The following is a 17,444-nucleotide window of genomic DNA, read 5'->3' as shown; positions in this document are numbered from 1 at the left end:
TTTCCTTGGAACAAGTACATCTTGGTGCTTCAATTGAAGTAATCTTTCATTGAACTGACTCAGTTGCTATGTCTACCAGAGAATTCAGCACAAGTTTCCATAGTGTAGTGGTTATCACGTTCGCCTCACACGCGAAAGGTCCCCAGTTCGAAACTGGGTGGAAACAAATTCTTATTTGGCAGGATCATGGATTGAGCTGAACAGTTCCGCGTGCCTTCAGCTAGGGTTTGTCTTGCCAAAACTAATCTAGGTGACCACTTCCTGCAGGGTGTTTCCATAGTGTAGTGGTTATCACGTTCGCCTAACACGCGAAAGGTCCCCAGTTCGAAACTGGGTGGAAACAAGTTCTTATTTGGCAGGATGTTGGATTGAGCTGAACAATTTATAGCGCCTTCAGCTAGGGTTTGTCTTGCCAAAAGTAATCTATGTGACCACTTCCTGCAGGGTGTTTCCATAGTGTAGTGGTTATCACGTTCGCCTCACACGCGAAAGGTCCCCAGTTCGAAACTGGGTGGAAACAAATTCTTATTTGACAGAGTGATGGATTGAGCTGAACAATTCCGCGCGCCTTCAGCTAGGGTTTGTCTTGCCAAAAGTAATCTAGGTGACCGCTTCCTGCAGGGTGTTTCCGTTGTGTTCCATAGCTGAAGAATTCCACTTGTCTTCTGCTAGGGTTTACCTTGGCAAAAATAATCTAGGTGACCACCTCCTTCAGGGTGTTTCCATAGTGTAGTGGTTATCACGTTCGCCTAACACGCGAAAGTTGTGTTCCATAGCTGAAGAATTCCACTTGTCTTCTGCTAGGGTTTACCTTGGCAAAAATAATCTAGGTGACCACCTCCTTCAGGGTGTTTCCATAGTGTAGTGGTTATCACGTTCGCCTAACACGCGAAAGGTCCCCAGTTCGAAACTGGGTGGAAACAAATTCTTATTTGACAGGACTTTGGATTGAGCTGAACAATTCATATGTCTTCTGCTAGGGGTTGTCTTGCCAAAAGTAATCTAGGTGACCACTTGCTGCAGGATGTTTCCATAGTGTAGTGGTTATCACGTTCGCTTTACACGCGAAAGGTCCCCAGTTCGAAACTGGGTGGAAACAATCTCTTTCTTGCATGCATGCTTGTTTCCTTGGAACAAGTACATCTTGGTGCTTCAATTGAAGTAATCTTTCATTGAACTGACTCAGTTGCTATGTCTACCAGAGAATTCAGCACAAGTTTCCATAGTGTAGTGGTTATCACGTTCGCCTCACACGCGAAAGGTCCCCAGTTCGACACTGGGTGGAAACAAATTCTTATTTGGCAGGATCATGGATTGAGCTGAACAGTTCCGCGTGCCTTCAGCTAGGGTTTGTCTTGCCAAAACTAATCTAGGTGACCACTTCCTGCAGGGTGTTTCCATAGTGTAGTGGTTATCACGTTCGCCTAACACGCGAAAGGTCCCCAGTTCGAAACTGGGTGGAAACAAGTTCTTATTTGGCAGGATGTTGGATTGAGCTGAACAATTTATAGCGCCTTCAGCTAGGGTTTGTCTTGCCAAAAGTAATCTATGTGACCACTTCCTGCAGGGTGTTTCCATAGTGTAGTGGTTATCAAGTTCGCCTCACACGCGAAAGGTCCCCAGTTCGAAACTGGGTGGAAACAAATTCTTATTTGACAGAGTGATGGATTGAGCTGAACAATTCCGCGCGCCTTCAGCTAGGGTTTGTCTTGCCAAAAGTAATCTAGGTGACCGCTTCCTGCAGGGTGTTTCCGTTGTGTTCCATAGCTGAAGAATTCCACTTGTCTTCTGCTAGGGTTTACCTTGGCAAAAATAATCTAGGTGACCACCTCCTTCAGGGTGTTTCCATAGTGTAGTGGTTATCACGTTCGCCTAACACGCGAAAGTTGTGTTCCATAGCTGAAGAATTCCACTTGTCTTCTGCTAGGGTTTACCTTGGCAAAAATAATCTAGGTGACCACCTCCTTCAGGGTGTTTCCATAGTGTAGTGGTTATCACGTTCGCCTAACACGCGAAAGGTCCCCAGTTCGAAACTGGGTGGAAATAAATTCTTATTTGGCAGGATGTTGGATTGAGCTGAACAATTTATAGCGCCTTCAGCTAGGGTTTGTCTTGCCAAAACTAATCTAGTTGACCACTTCCTGCAGGGTGTTTCCATAGTGTAGTGGTTATAACGTTCGCCTAACACGCGAAAGGTCCCCAGTTCGAAACTGGGTGGAAATAAATTCTTATTTGGCAGAGTGATGGATTGAGCTGAACAGTTCCGCGTGCCTTCAGCTAGGGTTTGTCTTGCCAAAACTAATCTAGTTGACCACTTCCTGCAGGGTGTTTCCATAGTGTAGTGGTTATAACGTTCGCCTAACACGCGAAAGGTCCCCAGTTCGAAACTGGGTGGAAACAAGTTCTTATTTGGCAGGATGTTGGATTGAGCTGAACAATTTATAGCGCCTTCAGCTAGGGTTTGTCTTGCCAAAAGTAATCTATGTGACCACTTCCTGCAGTGTGTTTCCATAGTGTAGTGGTTATCACGTTCGCCTCACACGCGAAAGGTCCCCAGTTCGAAACTGGGTGGAAACAAATTCTTATTTGGCAGAGTGATGGATTGAGCTGAACAATTCCGCGCGCCTTCAGCTAGGGTTTGTCTTGCCAAAAGTAATCTAGGTGACCGCTTCCTGCAGGGTGTTTCCGTTGTGTTCCATAGCTGAAGAATTCCACTTGTCTTCTGCTAGGGTTTACCTTGGCAAAAATAATCTAGGTGACCACCTCCTTCAGGATGTTTCCATAGTGTAGTGGTTATCACGTTCGCCTCACACGCGAAAGGTCCCCAGTTCGAAACTGGGTGGAAACAAATTCTTATTTGGCAGAGTGATGGATTGAGCTGAACAATTCCACGCGCCTTCAGCTAGGGTTTGTCTTGCCAAAAGTAATCTAGGTGACCGCTTCCTGCAGGGTGTTTCCGTTGTGTTCCATAGCTGAAGAATTCCACTTGTCTTCTGCTAGGGTTTACCTTGGCAAAAATAATCTAGGTGACCACCTCCTTCAGGATGTTTCCATAGTGTAGTGGTTATCACGTTCGCCTCACACGCGAAAGGTCCCCAGTTCGAAACTGGGTGGAAACAAATTCTTATTTGGCAGAGTGATGGATTGAGCTGAACAATTCCGCGCGCCTTCAGCTAGGGTTTGTCTTGCCAAAAGTAATCTAGGTGACCGCTTCCTGCAGGGTGTTTCCGTTGTGTTCCATAGCTGAAGAATTCCACTTGTCTTCTGCTAGGGTTTACCTTGGCAAAAATAATCTAGGTGACCACCTCCTTCAGGGTGTTTCCATAGTGTAGTGGTTATCACGTTCGCCTAACACGCGAAAGTTGTGTTCCATAGCTGAAGAATTCCACTTGTCTTCTGCTAGGGTTTACCTTGGCAAAAATAATCTAGGTGACCACCTCCTTCAGGGTGTTTCCATAGTGTAGTGGTTATCACGTTCGCCTAACACGCGAAAGGTCCCCAGTTCGAAACTGGGTGGAAACAAATTCTTATTTGGCAGGACTTTGGATTGAGCTGAACAATTCCACATGTCTTCTGCTAGGGGTTGTCTTGCCAAAAGTAATCTAGGTGACCACTTGCTGCAGGATGTTTCCATAGTGTAGTGGTTATCACGTTCGCTTTACACGCGAAAGGTCCCCAGTTCGAAACTGGGTGGAAACAATCTCTTTCTTGCATGCATGCTTGTTTCCTTGGAACAAGTACATCTTGGTGCTTCAATTGAAGTAATCTTTCATTGAACTGACTCAGTTGCTATGTCTACCAGAGAATTCAGCACAAGTTTCCATAGTGTAGTGGTTATCACGTTCGCCTCACACGCGAAAGGTCCCCAGTTCGAAACTGGGTGGAAACAAATTCTTATTTGGCAGGATGATGAATTGATCTGAACAGTTCCGCGTGCCTTCAGCTAGGGTTTGTCTTGCCTAAACTAATCTAGGTGACCACTTCCTGAAGGGTGTTTCCATAGTGTAGTGGTTATCACGTTCGCCTAACACGCGAAAGGTCCCCAGTTCGAAACTGGGTGGAAACAATCTCTTTCTTGCATGCATGCTTGTTTCCTTTGAACAAGTACATCTTGGTGCTTCAATTGAAGTAATCTTTCATTGAACTGACTCAGTTGCTATGTCTACCAGAGAATTCAGCACAAGTTTCCATAGTGTAGTGGTTATCACGTTCGCCTCACACGCGAAAGGTCCCCAGTTCGAATCTGGGTGGAAACAAATTCTTATTTGGCAGGATGATGGATTGATCTGAACAGTTCCGCGTGCCTTCAGCTAGGGTTTGTCTTGCCAAAACTAATCTAGGTGACCACTTCCTGCAGGGTGTTTCCATAGTGTAGTGGTTATCACGTTCGCCTAACACGCGAAAGGTCCCCAGTTCGAAACTGTGTGGAAACAAGTTCTTATTTGGCAGGATGTTGGATTGAGCTGAACAATTTATAGCGCCTTCAGCTAGGGTTTGTCTTGCCAAAAGTAATCTATGTGACCACTTCCTGCAGGGTGTTTCCATAGTGTAGTGGTTATCACGTTCGCCTCACACGCGAAAGGTCCCCAGTTCGAAACTGGGTGGAAACAAATTCTTATTTGGCAGGATGATGGATTGAGCTGAACAATTCCGCGCGCCTTCAGCTAGGGTTTGTCTTGCCAAAAGTAATCTAGGTGACCGCTTCCTGCAGGGTGTTTCCGTTGTGTTCCATAGCTGAAGAATTCCACTTGTCTTCTGCTAGGGTTTACCTTGGCAAAAATAATCTAGGTGACCACCTCCTTCAGGGTGTTTCCATAGTGTAGTGGTTATCACGTTCGCCTAACACGCGAAAGTTGTGTTCCATAGCTGAAGAATTCCACTTGTCTTCTGCTAGGGTTTACCTTGGCAAAAATAATCTAGGTGACCACCTCCTTCAGGGTGTTTCCATAGTGTAGTGGTTATCACGTTCGCCTAACACGCGAAAGGTCCCCAGTTCGAAACTGGGTGGAAACAAATTCTTATTTGGCAGGACTTTGGATTGAGCTGAACAATTCCACATGTCTTCTGCTAGGGGTTGTCTTGCCAAAAGTAATCTAGGTGACCACTTGCTGCAGGATGTTTCCATAGTGTAGTGGTTATCACGTTCGCTTTACACGCGAAAGGTCCCCAGTTCGAAACTGGGTGGAAACAATCTCTTTCTTGCATGCATGCTTGTTTCCTTGGAACAAGTACATCTTGGTGCTTCAATTGAAGTAATCTTTCATTGAACTGACTCAGTTGCTATGTCTACCAGAGAATTCAGCACAAGTTTCCATAGTGTAGTGGTTATCACGTTCGCCTCACACGCGAAAGGTCCCCAGTTCGAAACTGGGTGGAAACAAATTCTTATTTGGCAGGATGATGGATTGATCTGAACAGTTCCGCGTGCCTTCAGCTAGGGTTTGTCTTGCCTAAACTAATCTAGGTGACCACTTCCTGAAGGGTGTTTCCATAGTGTAGTGGTTATCACGTTCGCCTAACACGCGAAAGGTCCCCAGTTCGAAACTGGGTGGAAACAATCTCTTTCTTGCATGCATGCTTGTTTCCTTTGAACAAGTACATCTTGGTGCTTCAATTGAAGTAATCTTTCATTGAACTGACTCAGTTGCTATGTCTACCAGAGAATTCAGCACAAGTTTCCATAGTGTAGTGGTTATCACGTTCGCCTCACACGCGAAAGGTCCCCAGTTCGAAACTGGGTGGAAACAAATTCTTATTTGGCAGGATGATGGATTGATCTGAACAGTTCCGCGTGCCTTCAGCTAGGGTTTGTCTTGCCAAAACTAATCTAGGTGACCACTTCCTGCAGGGTGTTTCCATAGTGTAGTGGTTATCACGTTCGCCTAACACGCGAAAGGTCCCCAGTTCGAAACTGTGTGGAAACAAGTTCTTATTTGGCAGGATGTTGGATTGAGCTGAACAATTTATAGCGCCTTCAGCTAGGGTTTGTCTTGCCAAAAGTAATCTATGTGACCACTTCCTGCAGGGTGTTTCCATAGTGTAGTGGTTATCACGTTCGCCTCACACGCGAAAGGTCCCCAGTTCGAAACTGGGTGGAAACAAATTCTTATTTGGCAGAGTGATGGATTGAGCTGAACAATTCCGCGCGCCTTCAGCTAGGGTTTGTCTTGCCAAAAGTAATCTAGGTGACCGCTTCCTGCAGGGTGTTTCCGTTGTGTTCCATAGCTGAAGAATTCCACTTGTCTTCTGCTAGGGTTTACCTTGGCAAAAATAATCTAGGTGACCACCTCCTTCAGGATGTTTCCATAGTGTAGTGGTTATCACGTTCGCCTAACACGCGAATGGTCCCCAGTTCGAAACTGGGTGGAAACAAATTCTTATTTGACAGGACTTTGGATTGAGCTGAACAATTCCACATGTCTTCTGCTAGGGGTTGTCTTGCCAAAAGTAATCTAGGTGACCACTTGCTGCAGGATGTTTCCATAGTGTAGTGGTTATCACGTTCGCTTTACACGCGAAAGGTCCCCAGTTCGAAACTGGGTGGAAACAATCTCTTTCTTGCATGCATGCTTGTTTCCTTGGAACAAGTACATCTTGGTGCTTCAATTGAAGTAATCTTTCATTGAACTGACTCAGTTGCTATGTCTACCAGAGAATTCAGCACAAGTTTCCATAGTGTAGTGGTTATCACGTTCGCCTCACACGCGAAAGGTCCCCAGTTCGAAACTGGGTGGAAACAAATCCTTATTTGGCAGGATGATGGATTGAGCTGAACAGTTCCGCGTGCCTTCAGCTAGGGTTTGTCTTGCCAAAACTAATCTAGGTGACCACTTCCTGCAGGGTGTTTCCATAGTGTAGTGGTTATCGCGTTCGCCTAACACGCGAAAGGTCCCCAGTTCGAAACTGGGTGGAAACAAGTTCTTATTTGGCAGGATGTTGGATTGAGCTGAACAATTTATAGCGCCTTCAGCTAGGGTTTGTCTTGCCAAAAGTAATCTATGTGACCACTTCCTGCAGGGTGTTTCCATAGTGTAGTGGTTATCACGTTCGCCTCACACGCGAAAGGTCCCCAGTTCGAAACTGGGTGGAAACAAATTCTTATTTGGCAGAGTGATGGATTGAGCTGAACAATTCCGCGCGCCTTCAGCTAGGGTTTGTCTTGCCAAAAGTAATCTAGGTGACCGCTTCCTGCAGGGTGTTTCCGTTGTGTTCCATAGCTGAAGAATTCCACTTGTCTTCTGCTAGGGTTTACCTTGGCAAAAATAATCTAGGTGACCACCTCCTTCAGGGTGTTTCCATAGTGTAGTGGTTATCACGTTCGCCTAACACGCGAAAGTTGTGTTCCATAGCTGAAGAATTCCACTTGTCTTCTGCTAGGGTTTACCTTGGCAAAAATAATCTAGGTGACCACCTCCTTCAGGGTGTTTCCATAGTGTAGTGGTTATCACGTTCGCCTAACACGCGAAAGGTCCCCAGTTCGAAACTGGGTGGAAACAAATTCTTATTTGGCAGGACTTTGGATTGAGCTGAAAAATTGCACATGTCTTCTGCTAGGGGTTGTCTTGCCAAAAGTAATCTAGGTGACCACTTGCTGCAGGTTGTTTCCATAGTGTAGTGGTTATCACGTTCGCTTTACACGCGAAAGGTCCCCAGTTCGAAACTGGGTGGAAACAATCTCTTTCTTGCATGCATGCTTGTTTCCTTGGAACAAGTACATCTTGGTGCTTCAATTGAAGTAATCTTTCATTGAACTGACTCAGTTGCTATGTCTACCAGAGAATTCAGCACAAGTTTCCATAGTGTAGTGGTTATCACGTTCGCCTCACACGCGAAAGGTCCCCAGTTCGAAACTGGGTGGAAACAAATTCTTATTTGGCAGGATGATGGATTGAGCTGAACAGTTCCCCGTGCCTTCAGCTAGGGTTTGTCTTGCCAAAACTAATCTAGTTGACCACTTCCTGCAGGGTGTTTCCATAGTGTAGTGGTTATCACGTTCGCCTAACACGCGAAAGGTCCCCAGTTCGAAACTGGGTGGAAACAAGTTCTTATTTGGCAGGATGTTGGATTGAGCTGAACAATTTATAGCGCCTTCAGCTAGGGTTTGTCTTGCCAAAAGTAATCTATGTGACCACTTCCTGCAGTGTGTTTCCATAGTGTAGTGGTTATCACGTTCGCCTCACACGCGAAAGGTCCCCAGTTCGAAACTGGGTGGAAACAAATTCTTATTTGGCAGAGTGATGGATTGAGCTGAACAATTCCGCGCGCCTTCAGCTAGGGTTTGTCTTGCCAAAAGTAATCTAGGTGACCGCTTCCTGCAGGGTGTGTCCGTTGTGTTCCATAGCTGAAGAATTCCACTTGTCTTCTGCTAGGGTTTACCTTGGCAAAAATAATCTAGGTGACCACCTCCTTCAGGGTGTTTCCATAGTGTAGTGGTTATCACGTTCGCCTAACACGCGAAAGGTCCCCAGTTCGAAACTGGGTGGAAACAAATTCTTATTTGGCAGGACTTTGGATTGAGCTGAACAATTCCACATGTCTTCTGCTAGGGGTTGTCTTGCCAAAAGTAATCTAGGTGACCACTTGCTGCAGGATGTTTCCATAGTGTAGTGGTTATCACGTTCGCTTTACACGCGAAAGGTCCCCAGTTCGAAACTGGGTGGAAACAATCTCTTTCTTGCATGCATGCTTGTTTCCTTGGAACAAGTACATCTTGGTGCTTCAATTGAAGTAATCTTTCATTGAACTGACTCAGTTGCTATGTCTACCAGAGAATTCAGCACAAGTTTCCATAGTGTAGTGGTTATCACGTTCGCCTCACACGCGAAAGGTCCCCAGTTCGAAACTGGGTGGAAACAAATTCTTATTTGGCAGGATGATGGATTGATCTGAACAGTTCCGCGTGCCTTCAGCTAGGGTTTGTCTTGCCTAAACTAATCTAGGTGACCACTTCCTGAAGGGTGTTTCCATAGTGTAGTGGTTATCACGTTCGCCTAACACGCGAAAGGTCCCCAGTTCGAAACTGGGTGGAAACAATCTCTTTCTTGCATGCATGCTTGTTTCCTTTGAACAAGTACATCTTGGTGCTTCAATTGAAGTAATCTTTCATTGAACTGACTCAGTTGCTATGTCTACCAGAGAATTCAGCACAAGTTTCCATAGTGTAGTGGTTATCACGTTCGCCTCACACGCGAAAGGTCCCCAGTTCGAAACTGGGTGGAAACAAATTCTTATTTGGCAGGATGATGGATTGATCTGAACAGTTCCGCGTGCCTTCAGCTAGGGTTTGTCTTGCCAAAACTAATCTAGGTGACCACTTCCTGCAGGGTGTTTCCATAGTGTAGTGGTTATCACGTTCGCCTAACACGCGAAAGGTCCCCAGTTCGAAACTGTGTGGAAACAAGTTCTTATTTGGCAGGATGTTGGATTGAGCTGAACAATTTATAGCGCCTTCAGCTAGGGTTTGTCTTGCCAAAAGTAATCTATGTGACCACTTCCTGCAGGGTGTTTCCATAGTGTAGTGGTTATCAAGTTCGCCTAACACGCGAAAGGTCCCCAGTTCGAAACTGGGTGGAAACAAGTTCTTATTTGGCAGGATGTTGGATTGAGCTGAACAATTTATAGCGCCTTCAGCTAGGGTTTGTCTTGCCAAAAGTAATCTATGTGACCACTTCCTGCAGTGTGTTTCCATAGTGTAGTGGTTATCACGTTCGCCTCACACGCGAAAGGTCCCCAGTTCGAAACTGGGTGGAAACAAATTCTTATTTGGCAGAGTGATGGATTGAGCTGAACAATTCCGCGCGCCTTCAGCTAGGGTTTGTCTTGCCAAAAGTAATCTAGGTGACCGCTTCCTGCAGGGTGTTTCCGTTGTGTTCCATAGCTGAAGAATTCCACTTGTCTTCTGCTAGGGTTTACCTTGGCAAAAATAATCTAGGTGACCACCTCCTTCAGGATGTTTCCATAGTGTAGTGGTTATCACGTTCGCCTAACACGCGAATGGTCCCCAGTTCGAAACTGGGTGGAAACAAATTCTTATTTGACAGGACTTTGGATTGAGCTGAACAATTCCACATGTCTTCTGCTAGGGGTTGTCTTGCCAAAAGTAATCTAGGTGACCACTTGCTGCAGGATGTTTCCATAGTGTAGTGGTTATCACGTTCGCTTTACACGCGAAAGGTCCCCAGTTCGAAACTGGGTGGAAACAATCTCTTTCTTGCATGCATTCTTGTTTCCTTGGAACATGTACATCTTGGTGCTTCAATTGAAGTAATCTTTCATTGAACTGACTCAGTTGCTATGTCTACCAGAGAATTCAGCACAAGTTTCCATAGTGTAGTGGTTATCACGTTCGCCTCACACGCGAAAGGTCCCCAGTTCGAAACTGGGTGGAAACAAATCCTTATTTGGCAGGATGATGGATTGAGCTGAACAGTTCCGCGTGCCTTCAGCTAGGGTTTGTCTTGCCAAAACTAATCTAGGTGACTACTTCCTGCAAGGTGTTTCCATAGTGTAGTGGTTATCGCGTTCGCCTAACACGCGAAAGGTCCCCAGTTCGAAACTGGGTGGAAACAAGTTCTTATTTGGCAGGATGTTGGATTGAGCTGAACAATTTATAGCGCCTTCAGCTAGGGTTTGTCTTGCCAAAAGTAATCTATGTGACCACTTCCTGCAGTGTGTTTCCATAGTGTAGTGGTTATCACGTTCGCCTCACACGCGAAAGGTCCCCAGTTCGAAACTGGGTGGAAACAAATTCTTATTTGGCAGAGTGATGGATTGAGCTGAACAATTCCGCGCGCCTTCAGCTAGGGTTTGTCTTGCCAAAAGTAATCTAGGTGACCGCTTCCTGCAGGGTGTGTCCGTTGTGTTCCATAGCTGAAGAATTCCACTTGTCTTCTGCTAGGGTTTACCTTGGCAAAAATAATCTAGGTGACCACCTCCTTCAGGGTGTTTCCATAGTGTAGTGGTTATCACGTTCGCCTAACACGCGAAAGGTCCCCAGTTCGAAACTGGGTGGAAACAAATTCTTATTTGGCAGGACTTTGGATTGAGCTGAACAATTCCACATGTCTTCTGCTAGGGGTTGTCTTGCCAAAAGTAATCTAGGTGACCACTTGCTGCAGGATGTTTCCATAGTGTAGTGGTTATCACGTTCGCTTTACACGCGAAAGGTCCCCAGTTCGAAACTGGGTGGAAACAATCTCTTTCTTGCATGCATGCTTGTTTCCTTGGAACAAGTACATCTTGGTGCTTCAATTGAAGTAATCTTTCATTGAACTGACTCAGTTGCTATGTCTACCAGAGAATTCAGCACAAGTTTCCATAGTGTAGTGGTTATCACGTTCGCCTCACACGCGAAAGGTCCCCAGTTCGAAACTGGGTGGAAACAAATTCTTATTTGGCAGGATGATGGATTGATCTGAACAGTTCCGCGTGCCTTCAGCTAGGGTTTGTCTTGCCTAAACTAATCTAGGTGACCACTTCCTGAAGGGTGTTTCCATAGTGTAGTGGTTATCACGTTCGCCTAACACGCGAAAGGTCCCCAGTTCGAAACTGGGTGGAAACAATCTCTTTCTTGCATGCATGCTTGTTTCCTTTGAACAAGTACATCTTGGTGCTTCAATTGAAGTAATCTTTCATTGAACTGACTCAGTTGCTATGTCTACCAGAGAATTCAGCACAAGTTTCCATAGTGTAGTGGTTATCACGTTCGCCTCACACGCGAAAGGTCCCCAGTTCGAAACTGGGTGGAAACAAATTCTTATTTGGCAGGATGATGGATTGATCTGAACAGTTCCGCGTGCCTTCAGCTAGGGTTTGTCTTGCCAAAACTAATCTAGGTGACCACTTCCTGCAGGGTGTTTCCATAGTGTAGTGGTTATCACGTTCGCCTAACACGCGAAAGGTCCCCAGTTCGAAACTGTGTGGAAACAAGTTCTTATTTGGCAGGATGTTGGATTGAGCTGAACAATTTATAGCGCCTTCAGCTAGGGTTTGTCTTGCCAAAAGTAATCTATGTGACCACTTCCTGCAGGGTGTTTCCATAGTGTAGTGGTTATCACGTTCGCCTAACACGCGAAAGGTCCCCAGTTCGAAACTGGGTGGAAACAAGTTCTTATTTGGCAGGATGTTGGATTGAGCTGAACAATTTATAGCGCCTTCAGCTAGGGTTTGTCTTGCCAAAAGTAATCTATGTGACCACTTCCTGCAGTGTGTTTCCATAGTGTAGTGGTTATCACGTTCGCCTCACACGCGAAAGGTCCCCAGTTCGAAACTGGGTGGAAACAAATTCTTATTTGGCAGAGTGATGGATTGAGCTGAACAATTCCGCGCGCCTTCAGCTAGGGTTTGTCTTGCCAAAAGTAATCTAGGTGACCGCTTCCTGCAGGGTGTTTCCGTTGTGTTCCATAGCTGAAGAATTCCACTTGTCTTCTGCTAGGGTTTACCTTGGCAAAAATAATCTAGGTGACCACCTCCTTCAGGATGTTTCCATAGTGTAGTGGTTATCACGTTCGCCTAACACGCGAATGGTCCCCAGTTCGAAACTGGGTGGAAACAAATTCTTATTTGACAGGACTTTGGATTGAGCTGAACAATTCCACATGTCTTCTGCTAGGGGTTGTCTTGCCAAAAGTAATCTAGGTGACCACTTGCTGCAGGATGTTTCCATAGTGTAGTGGTTATCACGTTCGCTTTACACGCGAAAGGTCCCCAGTTCGAAACTGGGTGGAAACAATCTCTTTCTTGCATGCATTCTTGTTTCCTTGGAACATGTACATCTTGGTGCTTCAATTGAAGTAATCTTTCATTGAACTGACTCAGTTGCTATGTCTACCAGAGAATTCAGCACAAGTTTCCATAGTGTAGTGGTTATCACGTTCGCCTCACACGCGAAAGGTCCCCAGTTCGAAACTGGGTGGAAACAAATCCTTATTTGGCAGGATGATGGATTGAGCTGAACAGTTCCGCGTGCCTTCAGCTAGGGTTTGTCTTGCCAAAACTAATCTAGGTGACCACTTCCTGCAAGGTGTTTCCATAGTGTAGTGGTTATCGCGTTCGCCTAACACGCGAAAGGTCCCCAGTTCGAAACTGGGTGGAAACAAGTTCTTATTTGGCAGGATGTTGGATTGAGCTGAACAATTTATAGCGCCTTCAGCTAGGGTTTGTCTTGCCAAAAGTAATCTATGTGACCACTTCCTGCAGGGTGTTTCCATAGTGTAGTGGTTATCACGTTCGCCTCACACGCGAAAGGTCCCCAGTTCGAAACTGGGTGGAAACAAATTCTTATTTGGCAGAGTGATGGATTGAGCTGAACAATTCCGCGCGCCTTCAGCTAGGGTTTGTCTTGCCAAAAGTAATCTAGGTGACCGCTTCCTGCAGGGTGTTTCCGTTGTGTTCCATAGCTGAAGAATTCCACTTGTCTTCTGCTAGGGTTTACCTTGGCAAAAATAATCTAGGTGACCACCTCCTTCAGGGTGTTTCCATAGTGTAGTGGTTATCACGTTCGCCTAACACGCGAAAGGTCCCCAGTTCGAAACTGGGTGGAAACAAGTTCTTATTTGGCAGGATGTTGGATTGAGCTGAACAATTTATAGCGCCTTCAGCTAGGGTTTGTCTTGCCAAAAGTAATCTATGTGACCACTTCCTGCAGTGTGTTTCCATAGTGTAGTGGTTATCACGTTCACCTCACACGCGAAAGGTCCCCAGTTCGAAACTGGGTGGAAACAAATTCTTATTTGGCAGAGTGATGGATTGAGCTGAACAATTCCGCGCGCCTTCAGCTAGGGTTTGTCTTGCCAAAAGTAATTTAGGTGACCGCTTCCTGCAGGGTGTGTCCGTTGTGTTCCATAGCTGAAGAATTCCACTTGTCTTCTGCTAGGGTTTACCTTGGCAAAAATAATCTAGGTGACCACCTCCTTCAGGATGTTTCCATAGTGTAGTTGTTATCACGTTCGCCTAACACGCGAAAGGTCCCCAGTTCGAAACTGGGTGGAAACAAATTCTTATTTGACAGGACTTTGGATTGAGCTGAACAATTCCACATGTCTTCTGCTAGGGGTTGTCTTGCCAAAAGTAATCTAGGTGACCACTTGCTGCAGGATGTTTCCATAGTGTAGTGGTTATCACGTTCGCTTTACACGCGAAAGGTCCCCAGTTCGAATCGGGTGGAAACAATCTCTTTCTTGCATGCATGCTTGTTTCCTTGGAACAAGTACATCTTGGTGCTTCAATTGAAGTAATCTTTCATTGAACTGACTCAGTTGGTATGTCTACCAGAGAATTCAGCACAAGTTTCCATAGTGTAGTGGTTATCACGTTCGCCTCACACGCGAAAGGTCCCCAGTTCGAAACTGGGTGGAAACAAATTCTTATTTGGCAGGATCATGGATTGAGCTGAACAGTTCCGCGTGCCTTCAGCTAGGGTTTGTCTTGCCAAAACTAATCTAGGTGACCACTTCCTGCAGGGTGTTTCCATAGTGTAGTGGTTATCACGTTCGCCTAACACGCGAAATGTCCCCAGTTCGAAACTGGGTGGAAACAAGTTCTTATTTGGCAGGATGTTGGATTGAGCTGAACAATTTATAGCGCCTTCAGCTAGGGTTTGTCTTGCCAAAAGTAATCTATGTGACCACTTCCTGCAGGGTGTTTCCATAGTGTAGTGGTTATCACGTTCGCCTCACACGCGAAAGGTCCCCAGTTCGAAACTGGGTGGAAACAAATTCTTATTTGGCAGAGTGATGGATTGAGCTGAACAATTCCGCGCGCCTTCAGCTAGGATTTGTCTTGCCAAAAGTAATCTAGGTGACCGCTTCCTGCAGGGTGTTTCCGTTGTGTTCCATAGCTGAAGAATTCCACTTGTCTTCTGCTAGGGTTTACCTTGGCAAAAATAATCTAGGTGACCACCTCCTTCAGGGTGTTTCCATAGTGTAGTGGTTATCACGTTCGCCTAACACGCGAAAGGTCCCCAGTTCGAAACTGGGTGGAAACAAATTCTTATTTGGCAGGACTTTGGATTGAGCTGAACAATTCCACATGTCTTCTGCTAGGGGTTGTCTTGACAAAAGTAATCTAGGTGACCACTTCCTGAAGGGTGTTTCCATAGTGTAGTGGTTATCACGTTCGCCTAACACGCGAAAGGTCCCCAGTTCGAAACTGGGTGGAAACAATCTCTTTCTTGCATGCATGCTTGTTTCCTTTGAACAAGTACATCTTGGTGCTTCAATTGAAGTAATCTTTCATTGAACTGACTCAGTTGCTATGTCTACCAGAGAATTCAGCACAAGTTTCCATAGTGTAGTGGTTATCACGTTCGCCTCACACGCGAAAGGTCCCCAGTTCGAAACTGGGTGGAAACAAATTCTTATTTGGCAGGATGATGGATTGATCTGAACAGTTCCGCGTGCCTTCAGCTAGGGTTTGTCTTGCCAAAACTAATCTAGGTGACCACTTCCTGCAGGGTGTTTCCATAGTGTAGTGGTTATCACGTTCGCCTAACACGTGAAAGGTCCCCAGTTCGAAACTGGGTGGAAACAAGTTCTTATTTGGCAGGATGTTGGATTGAGCTGAACAATTTATAGCGCCTTCAGCTAGGGTTTGTCTTGCCAAAAGTAATCTATGTGACCACTTCCTGCAGGGTGTTTCCATAGTGTAGTGGTTATCACGTTCGCCTCACACGTGAAAGGTCCCCAGTTCGAAACTGGGTGGAAACAAATTCTTATTTGGCAGAGTGATGGATTGAGCTGAGCAATTCCGCGCGCCTTCAGCTAGGGTTTGTCTTGCCAAAAGTAATCTAGGTGACCGCTTCCTGCAGGGTGTTTCCGTTGTGTTCCATAGCTGAAGAATTCCACTTGTCTTCTGCTAGGGTTTACCTTGGCAAAAATAATCTAGGTGACCACCTCCTTCAGGGTGTTTCCATAGTGTAGTGGTTATCACGTTCGCCTAACACGCGAAAGTTGTGTTCCATAGCTGAAGAATTCCACTTGTCTTCTGCTAGGGTTTACCTTGGCAAAAATAATCTAGGTGACCACCTCCTTCAGGGTGTTTCCATAGTGTAGTGGTTATCACGTTCGCCTCACACGCGAAAGGTCCCCAGTTCGAAACTGGGTGGAAACAAATTCTTATTTGGCAGAGTGATGGATTGAGCTGAGCAATTCCGCGCGCCTTCAGCTAGGGTTTGTCTTGCCAAAAGTAATCTAGGTGACCGCTTCCTGCAGGGTGTTTCCGTTGTGTTCCATAGCTGAAGAATTCCACTTGTCTTCTGCTAGGGTTTACCTTGGCAAAAATAATCTACGTGACCACCTCCTTCAGGGTGTTTCCATAGTGTAGTGGTTATCACGTTCGCCTAACACGCGAAAGTTGTGTTCCATAGCTGAAGAATTCCACTTGTCTTCTGCTAGGGTTTACCTTGGCAAAAATAATCTAGGTGACCACCTCCTTCAGGGTGTTTCCATAGTGTAGTGGTTATCACGTTCGCCTAACACGCGAAAGGTCCCCAGTTCGAAACTGGGTGGAAACAAATTCTTATTTGGCAGGACTTTGGATTGAGCTGAACAATTCCACATGTCTTCTGCTAGGGGTTGTCTTGCCAAAAGTAATCTAGGTGACCACTTGCTGCAGGATGTTTCCATAGTGTAGTGGTTATCACGTTCGCTTTACACGCGAAAGGTCCCCAGTTCGAAACTGGGTGGAAACAATCTCTTTCTTGCATGCATGCTTGTTTCCTTGGAACAAGTACATCTTGGTGCTTCAATTGAAGTAATCTTTCATTGAACTGACTCAGTTGCTATGTCTACCAGAGAATTCAGCACAAGTTTCCATAGTGTAGTGGTTATCACGTTCGCCTCACACGCGAAAGGTCCCCAGTTCGAAACTGGGTGGAAACAAATTCTTATTTGGCAGGATGATGGATTGATCTGAACAGTTCCGCGTGCCTTCAGCTAGGGTTTGTCTTGCCTAAACTAATCTAGGTGACCACTTCCTGAAGGGTGTTTCCATAGTGTAGTGGTTATCACGTTCGCCTAACACGCGAAAGGTCCCCAGTTCGAAACTGGGTGGAAACAATCTCTTTCTTGCATGCATGCTTGTTTCCTTTGAACAAGTACATCTTGGTGCTTCAATTGAAGTAATCTTTCATTGAACTGACTCAGTTGCTATGTCTACCAGAGAATTCAGCACAAGTTTCCATAGTGTAGTGGTTATCACGTTCGCCTCACACGCGAAAGGTCCCCAGTTCGAAACTGGGTGGAAACAAATTCTTATTTGGCAGGATGATGGATTGATCTGAACAGTTCCGCGTGCCTTCAGCTAGGGTTTGTCTTGCCAAAACTAATCTAGGTGACCACTTCCTGCAGGGTGTTTCCATAGTGTAGTGGTTATCACGTTCGCCTAACACGCGAAAGGTCCCCAGTTCGAAACTGTGTGGAAACAAGTTCTTATTTGGCAGGATGTTG

The 17,444-nt window shown here is 45.7% G+C and overlaps 83 non-coding genes across 83 annotated transcripts; all 83 read left to right on the top strand.

Annotated features, from left to right (window-relative positions):
* The first annotated feature begins 93 nt into the window (after positions 1-93).
* On the top strand, positions 94-166 carry trnav-cac (transfer RNA valine (anticodon CAC)). The gene has a single exon. It is a non-coding gene; the product is annotated as a tRNA-Val (tRNA).
* Positions 167-270: 104 nt separating this feature from the next.
* trnav-aac (transfer RNA valine (anticodon AAC)) lies at positions 271-343 on the top strand. The gene has a single exon. It is a non-coding gene; the product is annotated as a tRNA-Val (tRNA).
* Positions 344-447: 104 nt separating this feature from the next.
* On the top strand, positions 448-520 carry trnav-cac (transfer RNA valine (anticodon CAC)). The gene has a single exon. It is a non-coding gene; the product is annotated as a tRNA-Val (tRNA).
* Positions 521-850: 330 nt separating this feature from the next.
* Positions 851-923, top strand: trnav-aac (transfer RNA valine (anticodon AAC)). Its single transcript has one exon. It is a non-coding gene; the product is annotated as a tRNA-Val (tRNA).
* A 103-nt stretch (positions 924-1,026) lies between these two features.
* trnav-uac (transfer RNA valine (anticodon UAC)) lies at positions 1,027-1,099 on the top strand. The gene has a single exon. It is a non-coding gene; the product is annotated as a tRNA-Val (tRNA).
* Positions 1,100-1,216: 117 nt separating this feature from the next.
* On the top strand, positions 1,217-1,289 carry trnav-cac (transfer RNA valine (anticodon CAC)). The gene has a single exon. It is a non-coding gene; the product is annotated as a tRNA-Val (tRNA).
* Positions 1,290-1,393: 104 nt separating this feature from the next.
* On the top strand, positions 1,394-1,466 carry trnav-aac (transfer RNA valine (anticodon AAC)). Its single transcript has one exon. It is a non-coding gene; the product is annotated as a tRNA-Val (tRNA).
* A 104-nt stretch (positions 1,467-1,570) lies between these two features.
* trnav-cac (transfer RNA valine (anticodon CAC)) lies at positions 1,571-1,643 on the top strand. The gene has a single exon. It is a non-coding gene; the product is annotated as a tRNA-Val (tRNA).
* Positions 1,644-1,973: 330 nt separating this feature from the next.
* trnav-aac (transfer RNA valine (anticodon AAC)) lies at positions 1,974-2,046 on the top strand. The gene has a single exon. It is a non-coding gene; the product is annotated as a tRNA-Val (tRNA).
* A 104-nt stretch (positions 2,047-2,150) lies between these two features.
* On the top strand, positions 2,151-2,223 carry trnav-aac (transfer RNA valine (anticodon AAC)). Its single transcript has one exon. It is a non-coding gene; the product is annotated as a tRNA-Val (tRNA).
* Positions 2,224-2,327: 104 nt separating this feature from the next.
* On the top strand, positions 2,328-2,400 carry trnav-aac (transfer RNA valine (anticodon AAC)). The gene has a single exon. It is a non-coding gene; the product is annotated as a tRNA-Val (tRNA).
* A 104-nt stretch (positions 2,401-2,504) lies between these two features.
* trnav-cac (transfer RNA valine (anticodon CAC)) lies at positions 2,505-2,577 on the top strand. The gene has a single exon. It is a non-coding gene; the product is annotated as a tRNA-Val (tRNA).
* Positions 2,578-2,775: 198 nt separating this feature from the next.
* Positions 2,776-2,848, top strand: trnav-cac (transfer RNA valine (anticodon CAC)). The gene has a single exon. It is a non-coding gene; the product is annotated as a tRNA-Val (tRNA).
* Positions 2,849-3,046: 198 nt separating this feature from the next.
* Positions 3,047-3,119, top strand: trnav-cac (transfer RNA valine (anticodon CAC)). Its single transcript has one exon. It is a non-coding gene; the product is annotated as a tRNA-Val (tRNA).
* Positions 3,120-3,449: 330 nt separating this feature from the next.
* Positions 3,450-3,522, top strand: trnav-aac (transfer RNA valine (anticodon AAC)). The gene has a single exon. It is a non-coding gene; the product is annotated as a tRNA-Val (tRNA).
* Positions 3,523-3,626: 104 nt separating this feature from the next.
* Positions 3,627-3,699, top strand: trnav-uac (transfer RNA valine (anticodon UAC)). Its single transcript has one exon. It is a non-coding gene; the product is annotated as a tRNA-Val (tRNA).
* A 117-nt stretch (positions 3,700-3,816) lies between these two features.
* On the top strand, positions 3,817-3,889 carry trnav-cac (transfer RNA valine (anticodon CAC)). The gene has a single exon. It is a non-coding gene; the product is annotated as a tRNA-Val (tRNA).
* Positions 3,890-3,993: 104 nt separating this feature from the next.
* On the top strand, positions 3,994-4,066 carry trnav-aac (transfer RNA valine (anticodon AAC)). Its single transcript has one exon. It is a non-coding gene; the product is annotated as a tRNA-Val (tRNA).
* A 117-nt stretch (positions 4,067-4,183) lies between these two features.
* On the top strand, positions 4,184-4,256 carry trnav-cac (transfer RNA valine (anticodon CAC)). The gene has a single exon. It is a non-coding gene; the product is annotated as a tRNA-Val (tRNA).
* A 104-nt stretch (positions 4,257-4,360) lies between these two features.
* On the top strand, positions 4,361-4,433 carry trnav-aac (transfer RNA valine (anticodon AAC)). Its single transcript has one exon. It is a non-coding gene; the product is annotated as a tRNA-Val (tRNA).
* Positions 4,434-4,537: 104 nt separating this feature from the next.
* Positions 4,538-4,610, top strand: trnav-cac (transfer RNA valine (anticodon CAC)). Its single transcript has one exon. It is a non-coding gene; the product is annotated as a tRNA-Val (tRNA).
* Positions 4,611-4,940: 330 nt separating this feature from the next.
* On the top strand, positions 4,941-5,013 carry trnav-aac (transfer RNA valine (anticodon AAC)). The gene has a single exon. It is a non-coding gene; the product is annotated as a tRNA-Val (tRNA).
* A 104-nt stretch (positions 5,014-5,117) lies between these two features.
* On the top strand, positions 5,118-5,190 carry trnav-uac (transfer RNA valine (anticodon UAC)). The gene has a single exon. It is a non-coding gene; the product is annotated as a tRNA-Val (tRNA).
* A 117-nt stretch (positions 5,191-5,307) lies between these two features.
* trnav-cac (transfer RNA valine (anticodon CAC)) lies at positions 5,308-5,380 on the top strand. Its single transcript has one exon. It is a non-coding gene; the product is annotated as a tRNA-Val (tRNA).
* A 104-nt stretch (positions 5,381-5,484) lies between these two features.
* On the top strand, positions 5,485-5,557 carry trnav-aac (transfer RNA valine (anticodon AAC)). Its single transcript has one exon. It is a non-coding gene; the product is annotated as a tRNA-Val (tRNA).
* A 117-nt stretch (positions 5,558-5,674) lies between these two features.
* trnav-cac (transfer RNA valine (anticodon CAC)) lies at positions 5,675-5,747 on the top strand. The gene has a single exon. It is a non-coding gene; the product is annotated as a tRNA-Val (tRNA).
* Positions 5,748-5,851: 104 nt separating this feature from the next.
* Positions 5,852-5,924, top strand: trnav-aac (transfer RNA valine (anticodon AAC)). The gene has a single exon. It is a non-coding gene; the product is annotated as a tRNA-Val (tRNA).
* Positions 5,925-6,028: 104 nt separating this feature from the next.
* On the top strand, positions 6,029-6,101 carry trnav-cac (transfer RNA valine (anticodon CAC)). The gene has a single exon. It is a non-coding gene; the product is annotated as a tRNA-Val (tRNA).
* Positions 6,102-6,299: 198 nt separating this feature from the next.
* On the top strand, positions 6,300-6,372 carry trnav-aac (transfer RNA valine (anticodon AAC)). The gene has a single exon. It is a non-coding gene; the product is annotated as a tRNA-Val (tRNA).
* A 104-nt stretch (positions 6,373-6,476) lies between these two features.
* Positions 6,477-6,549, top strand: trnav-uac (transfer RNA valine (anticodon UAC)). Its single transcript has one exon. It is a non-coding gene; the product is annotated as a tRNA-Val (tRNA).
* A 117-nt stretch (positions 6,550-6,666) lies between these two features.
* trnav-cac (transfer RNA valine (anticodon CAC)) lies at positions 6,667-6,739 on the top strand. Its single transcript has one exon. It is a non-coding gene; the product is annotated as a tRNA-Val (tRNA).
* A 104-nt stretch (positions 6,740-6,843) lies between these two features.
* On the top strand, positions 6,844-6,916 carry trnav-aac (transfer RNA valine (anticodon AAC)). Its single transcript has one exon. It is a non-coding gene; the product is annotated as a tRNA-Val (tRNA).
* A 104-nt stretch (positions 6,917-7,020) lies between these two features.
* On the top strand, positions 7,021-7,093 carry trnav-cac (transfer RNA valine (anticodon CAC)). The gene has a single exon. It is a non-coding gene; the product is annotated as a tRNA-Val (tRNA).
* Positions 7,094-7,423: 330 nt separating this feature from the next.
* On the top strand, positions 7,424-7,496 carry trnav-aac (transfer RNA valine (anticodon AAC)). Its single transcript has one exon. It is a non-coding gene; the product is annotated as a tRNA-Val (tRNA).
* Positions 7,497-7,600: 104 nt separating this feature from the next.
* On the top strand, positions 7,601-7,673 carry trnav-uac (transfer RNA valine (anticodon UAC)). The gene has a single exon. It is a non-coding gene; the product is annotated as a tRNA-Val (tRNA).
* Positions 7,674-7,790: 117 nt separating this feature from the next.
* On the top strand, positions 7,791-7,863 carry trnav-cac (transfer RNA valine (anticodon CAC)). The gene has a single exon. It is a non-coding gene; the product is annotated as a tRNA-Val (tRNA).
* Positions 7,864-7,967: 104 nt separating this feature from the next.
* Positions 7,968-8,040, top strand: trnav-aac (transfer RNA valine (anticodon AAC)). The gene has a single exon. It is a non-coding gene; the product is annotated as a tRNA-Val (tRNA).
* Positions 8,041-8,144: 104 nt separating this feature from the next.
* trnav-cac (transfer RNA valine (anticodon CAC)) lies at positions 8,145-8,217 on the top strand. Its single transcript has one exon. It is a non-coding gene; the product is annotated as a tRNA-Val (tRNA).
* A 198-nt stretch (positions 8,218-8,415) lies between these two features.
* On the top strand, positions 8,416-8,488 carry trnav-aac (transfer RNA valine (anticodon AAC)). Its single transcript has one exon. It is a non-coding gene; the product is annotated as a tRNA-Val (tRNA).
* Positions 8,489-8,592: 104 nt separating this feature from the next.
* On the top strand, positions 8,593-8,665 carry trnav-uac (transfer RNA valine (anticodon UAC)). Its single transcript has one exon. It is a non-coding gene; the product is annotated as a tRNA-Val (tRNA).
* Positions 8,666-8,782: 117 nt separating this feature from the next.
* trnav-cac (transfer RNA valine (anticodon CAC)) lies at positions 8,783-8,855 on the top strand. Its single transcript has one exon. It is a non-coding gene; the product is annotated as a tRNA-Val (tRNA).
* Positions 8,856-8,959: 104 nt separating this feature from the next.
* On the top strand, positions 8,960-9,032 carry trnav-aac (transfer RNA valine (anticodon AAC)). Its single transcript has one exon. It is a non-coding gene; the product is annotated as a tRNA-Val (tRNA).
* Positions 9,033-9,149: 117 nt separating this feature from the next.
* trnav-cac (transfer RNA valine (anticodon CAC)) lies at positions 9,150-9,222 on the top strand. The gene has a single exon. It is a non-coding gene; the product is annotated as a tRNA-Val (tRNA).
* Positions 9,223-9,326: 104 nt separating this feature from the next.
* trnav-aac (transfer RNA valine (anticodon AAC)) lies at positions 9,327-9,399 on the top strand. The gene has a single exon. It is a non-coding gene; the product is annotated as a tRNA-Val (tRNA).
* A 104-nt stretch (positions 9,400-9,503) lies between these two features.
* Positions 9,504-9,576, top strand: trnav-aac (transfer RNA valine (anticodon AAC)). The gene has a single exon. It is a non-coding gene; the product is annotated as a tRNA-Val (tRNA).
* A 104-nt stretch (positions 9,577-9,680) lies between these two features.
* trnav-cac (transfer RNA valine (anticodon CAC)) lies at positions 9,681-9,753 on the top strand. The gene has a single exon. It is a non-coding gene; the product is annotated as a tRNA-Val (tRNA).
* Positions 9,754-9,951: 198 nt separating this feature from the next.
* trnav-aac (transfer RNA valine (anticodon AAC)) lies at positions 9,952-10,024 on the top strand. Its single transcript has one exon. It is a non-coding gene; the product is annotated as a tRNA-Val (tRNA).
* Positions 10,025-10,128: 104 nt separating this feature from the next.
* trnav-uac (transfer RNA valine (anticodon UAC)) lies at positions 10,129-10,201 on the top strand. Its single transcript has one exon. It is a non-coding gene; the product is annotated as a tRNA-Val (tRNA).
* A 117-nt stretch (positions 10,202-10,318) lies between these two features.
* trnav-cac (transfer RNA valine (anticodon CAC)) lies at positions 10,319-10,391 on the top strand. Its single transcript has one exon. It is a non-coding gene; the product is annotated as a tRNA-Val (tRNA).
* A 104-nt stretch (positions 10,392-10,495) lies between these two features.
* trnav-aac (transfer RNA valine (anticodon AAC)) lies at positions 10,496-10,568 on the top strand. The gene has a single exon. It is a non-coding gene; the product is annotated as a tRNA-Val (tRNA).
* A 104-nt stretch (positions 10,569-10,672) lies between these two features.
* Positions 10,673-10,745, top strand: trnav-cac (transfer RNA valine (anticodon CAC)). Its single transcript has one exon. It is a non-coding gene; the product is annotated as a tRNA-Val (tRNA).
* A 198-nt stretch (positions 10,746-10,943) lies between these two features.
* On the top strand, positions 10,944-11,016 carry trnav-aac (transfer RNA valine (anticodon AAC)). Its single transcript has one exon. It is a non-coding gene; the product is annotated as a tRNA-Val (tRNA).
* Positions 11,017-11,120: 104 nt separating this feature from the next.
* Positions 11,121-11,193, top strand: trnav-uac (transfer RNA valine (anticodon UAC)). The gene has a single exon. It is a non-coding gene; the product is annotated as a tRNA-Val (tRNA).
* Positions 11,194-11,310: 117 nt separating this feature from the next.
* On the top strand, positions 11,311-11,383 carry trnav-cac (transfer RNA valine (anticodon CAC)). The gene has a single exon. It is a non-coding gene; the product is annotated as a tRNA-Val (tRNA).
* A 104-nt stretch (positions 11,384-11,487) lies between these two features.
* Positions 11,488-11,560, top strand: trnav-aac (transfer RNA valine (anticodon AAC)). The gene has a single exon. It is a non-coding gene; the product is annotated as a tRNA-Val (tRNA).
* Positions 11,561-11,677: 117 nt separating this feature from the next.
* trnav-cac (transfer RNA valine (anticodon CAC)) lies at positions 11,678-11,750 on the top strand. The gene has a single exon. It is a non-coding gene; the product is annotated as a tRNA-Val (tRNA).
* A 104-nt stretch (positions 11,751-11,854) lies between these two features.
* Positions 11,855-11,927, top strand: trnav-aac (transfer RNA valine (anticodon AAC)). The gene has a single exon. It is a non-coding gene; the product is annotated as a tRNA-Val (tRNA).
* A 104-nt stretch (positions 11,928-12,031) lies between these two features.
* On the top strand, positions 12,032-12,104 carry trnav-aac (transfer RNA valine (anticodon AAC)). The gene has a single exon. It is a non-coding gene; the product is annotated as a tRNA-Val (tRNA).
* Positions 12,105-12,208: 104 nt separating this feature from the next.
* trnav-cac (transfer RNA valine (anticodon CAC)) lies at positions 12,209-12,281 on the top strand. The gene has a single exon. It is a non-coding gene; the product is annotated as a tRNA-Val (tRNA).
* A 198-nt stretch (positions 12,282-12,479) lies between these two features.
* Positions 12,480-12,552, top strand: trnav-aac (transfer RNA valine (anticodon AAC)). The gene has a single exon. It is a non-coding gene; the product is annotated as a tRNA-Val (tRNA).
* A 104-nt stretch (positions 12,553-12,656) lies between these two features.
* Positions 12,657-12,729, top strand: trnav-uac (transfer RNA valine (anticodon UAC)). The gene has a single exon. It is a non-coding gene; the product is annotated as a tRNA-Val (tRNA).
* Positions 12,730-12,846: 117 nt separating this feature from the next.
* On the top strand, positions 12,847-12,919 carry trnav-cac (transfer RNA valine (anticodon CAC)). The gene has a single exon. It is a non-coding gene; the product is annotated as a tRNA-Val (tRNA).
* A 104-nt stretch (positions 12,920-13,023) lies between these two features.
* trnav-aac (transfer RNA valine (anticodon AAC)) lies at positions 13,024-13,096 on the top strand. Its single transcript has one exon. It is a non-coding gene; the product is annotated as a tRNA-Val (tRNA).
* A 104-nt stretch (positions 13,097-13,200) lies between these two features.
* trnav-cac (transfer RNA valine (anticodon CAC)) lies at positions 13,201-13,273 on the top strand. Its single transcript has one exon. It is a non-coding gene; the product is annotated as a tRNA-Val (tRNA).
* A 198-nt stretch (positions 13,274-13,471) lies between these two features.
* On the top strand, positions 13,472-13,544 carry trnav-aac (transfer RNA valine (anticodon AAC)). The gene has a single exon. It is a non-coding gene; the product is annotated as a tRNA-Val (tRNA).
* Positions 13,545-13,648: 104 nt separating this feature from the next.
* Positions 13,649-13,721, top strand: trnav-cac (transfer RNA valine (anticodon CAC)). Its single transcript has one exon. It is a non-coding gene; the product is annotated as a tRNA-Val (tRNA).
* A 198-nt stretch (positions 13,722-13,919) lies between these two features.
* Positions 13,920-13,992, top strand: trnav-aac (transfer RNA valine (anticodon AAC)). Its single transcript has one exon. It is a non-coding gene; the product is annotated as a tRNA-Val (tRNA).
* Positions 13,993-14,096: 104 nt separating this feature from the next.
* Positions 14,097-14,168, top strand: trnav-uac (transfer RNA valine (anticodon UAC)). Its single transcript has one exon. It is a non-coding gene; the product is annotated as a tRNA-Val (tRNA).
* Positions 14,169-14,285: 117 nt separating this feature from the next.
* Positions 14,286-14,358, top strand: trnav-cac (transfer RNA valine (anticodon CAC)). The gene has a single exon. It is a non-coding gene; the product is annotated as a tRNA-Val (tRNA).
* Positions 14,359-14,462: 104 nt separating this feature from the next.
* trnav-aac (transfer RNA valine (anticodon AAC)) lies at positions 14,463-14,535 on the top strand. The gene has a single exon. It is a non-coding gene; the product is annotated as a tRNA-Val (tRNA).
* A 104-nt stretch (positions 14,536-14,639) lies between these two features.
* Positions 14,640-14,712, top strand: trnav-cac (transfer RNA valine (anticodon CAC)). The gene has a single exon. It is a non-coding gene; the product is annotated as a tRNA-Val (tRNA).
* A 198-nt stretch (positions 14,713-14,910) lies between these two features.
* Positions 14,911-14,983, top strand: trnav-aac (transfer RNA valine (anticodon AAC)). The gene has a single exon. It is a non-coding gene; the product is annotated as a tRNA-Val (tRNA).
* A 104-nt stretch (positions 14,984-15,087) lies between these two features.
* trnav-aac (transfer RNA valine (anticodon AAC)) lies at positions 15,088-15,160 on the top strand. The gene has a single exon. It is a non-coding gene; the product is annotated as a tRNA-Val (tRNA).
* A 117-nt stretch (positions 15,161-15,277) lies between these two features.
* Positions 15,278-15,350, top strand: trnav-cac (transfer RNA valine (anticodon CAC)). The gene has a single exon. It is a non-coding gene; the product is annotated as a tRNA-Val (tRNA).
* Positions 15,351-15,454: 104 nt separating this feature from the next.
* trnav-aac (transfer RNA valine (anticodon AAC)) lies at positions 15,455-15,527 on the top strand. The gene has a single exon. It is a non-coding gene; the product is annotated as a tRNA-Val (tRNA).
* A 104-nt stretch (positions 15,528-15,631) lies between these two features.
* Positions 15,632-15,704, top strand: trnav-cac (transfer RNA valine (anticodon CAC)). The gene has a single exon. It is a non-coding gene; the product is annotated as a tRNA-Val (tRNA).
* Positions 15,705-16,034: 330 nt separating this feature from the next.
* Positions 16,035-16,107, top strand: trnav-cac (transfer RNA valine (anticodon CAC)). The gene has a single exon. It is a non-coding gene; the product is annotated as a tRNA-Val (tRNA).
* A 330-nt stretch (positions 16,108-16,437) lies between these two features.
* On the top strand, positions 16,438-16,510 carry trnav-aac (transfer RNA valine (anticodon AAC)). The gene has a single exon. It is a non-coding gene; the product is annotated as a tRNA-Val (tRNA).
* Positions 16,511-16,614: 104 nt separating this feature from the next.
* Positions 16,615-16,687, top strand: trnav-uac (transfer RNA valine (anticodon UAC)). Its single transcript has one exon. It is a non-coding gene; the product is annotated as a tRNA-Val (tRNA).
* A 117-nt stretch (positions 16,688-16,804) lies between these two features.
* trnav-cac (transfer RNA valine (anticodon CAC)) lies at positions 16,805-16,877 on the top strand. Its single transcript has one exon. It is a non-coding gene; the product is annotated as a tRNA-Val (tRNA).
* A 104-nt stretch (positions 16,878-16,981) lies between these two features.
* Positions 16,982-17,054, top strand: trnav-aac (transfer RNA valine (anticodon AAC)). The gene has a single exon. It is a non-coding gene; the product is annotated as a tRNA-Val (tRNA).
* A 117-nt stretch (positions 17,055-17,171) lies between these two features.
* trnav-cac (transfer RNA valine (anticodon CAC)) lies at positions 17,172-17,244 on the top strand. The gene has a single exon. It is a non-coding gene; the product is annotated as a tRNA-Val (tRNA).
* Positions 17,245-17,348: 104 nt separating this feature from the next.
* trnav-aac (transfer RNA valine (anticodon AAC)) lies at positions 17,349-17,421 on the top strand. Its single transcript has one exon. It is a non-coding gene; the product is annotated as a tRNA-Val (tRNA).
* Positions 17,422-17,444: the final 23 nt, after the last annotated feature.

The sequence above is a fragment of the Sardina pilchardus genome, chromosome 11 (assembly GCF_963854185.1).
Source record: "Sardina pilchardus chromosome 11, fSarPil1.1, whole genome shotgun sequence".
In the NCBI taxonomy this organism is placed as follows: domain Eukaryota; kingdom Metazoa; phylum Chordata; class Actinopteri; order Clupeiformes; family Clupeidae; genus Sardina; species Sardina pilchardus.
The sequence above is the reverse complement of the archived record's forward strand: the minus strand, read 5'-3'. Positions and strand labels throughout refer to the sequence as shown.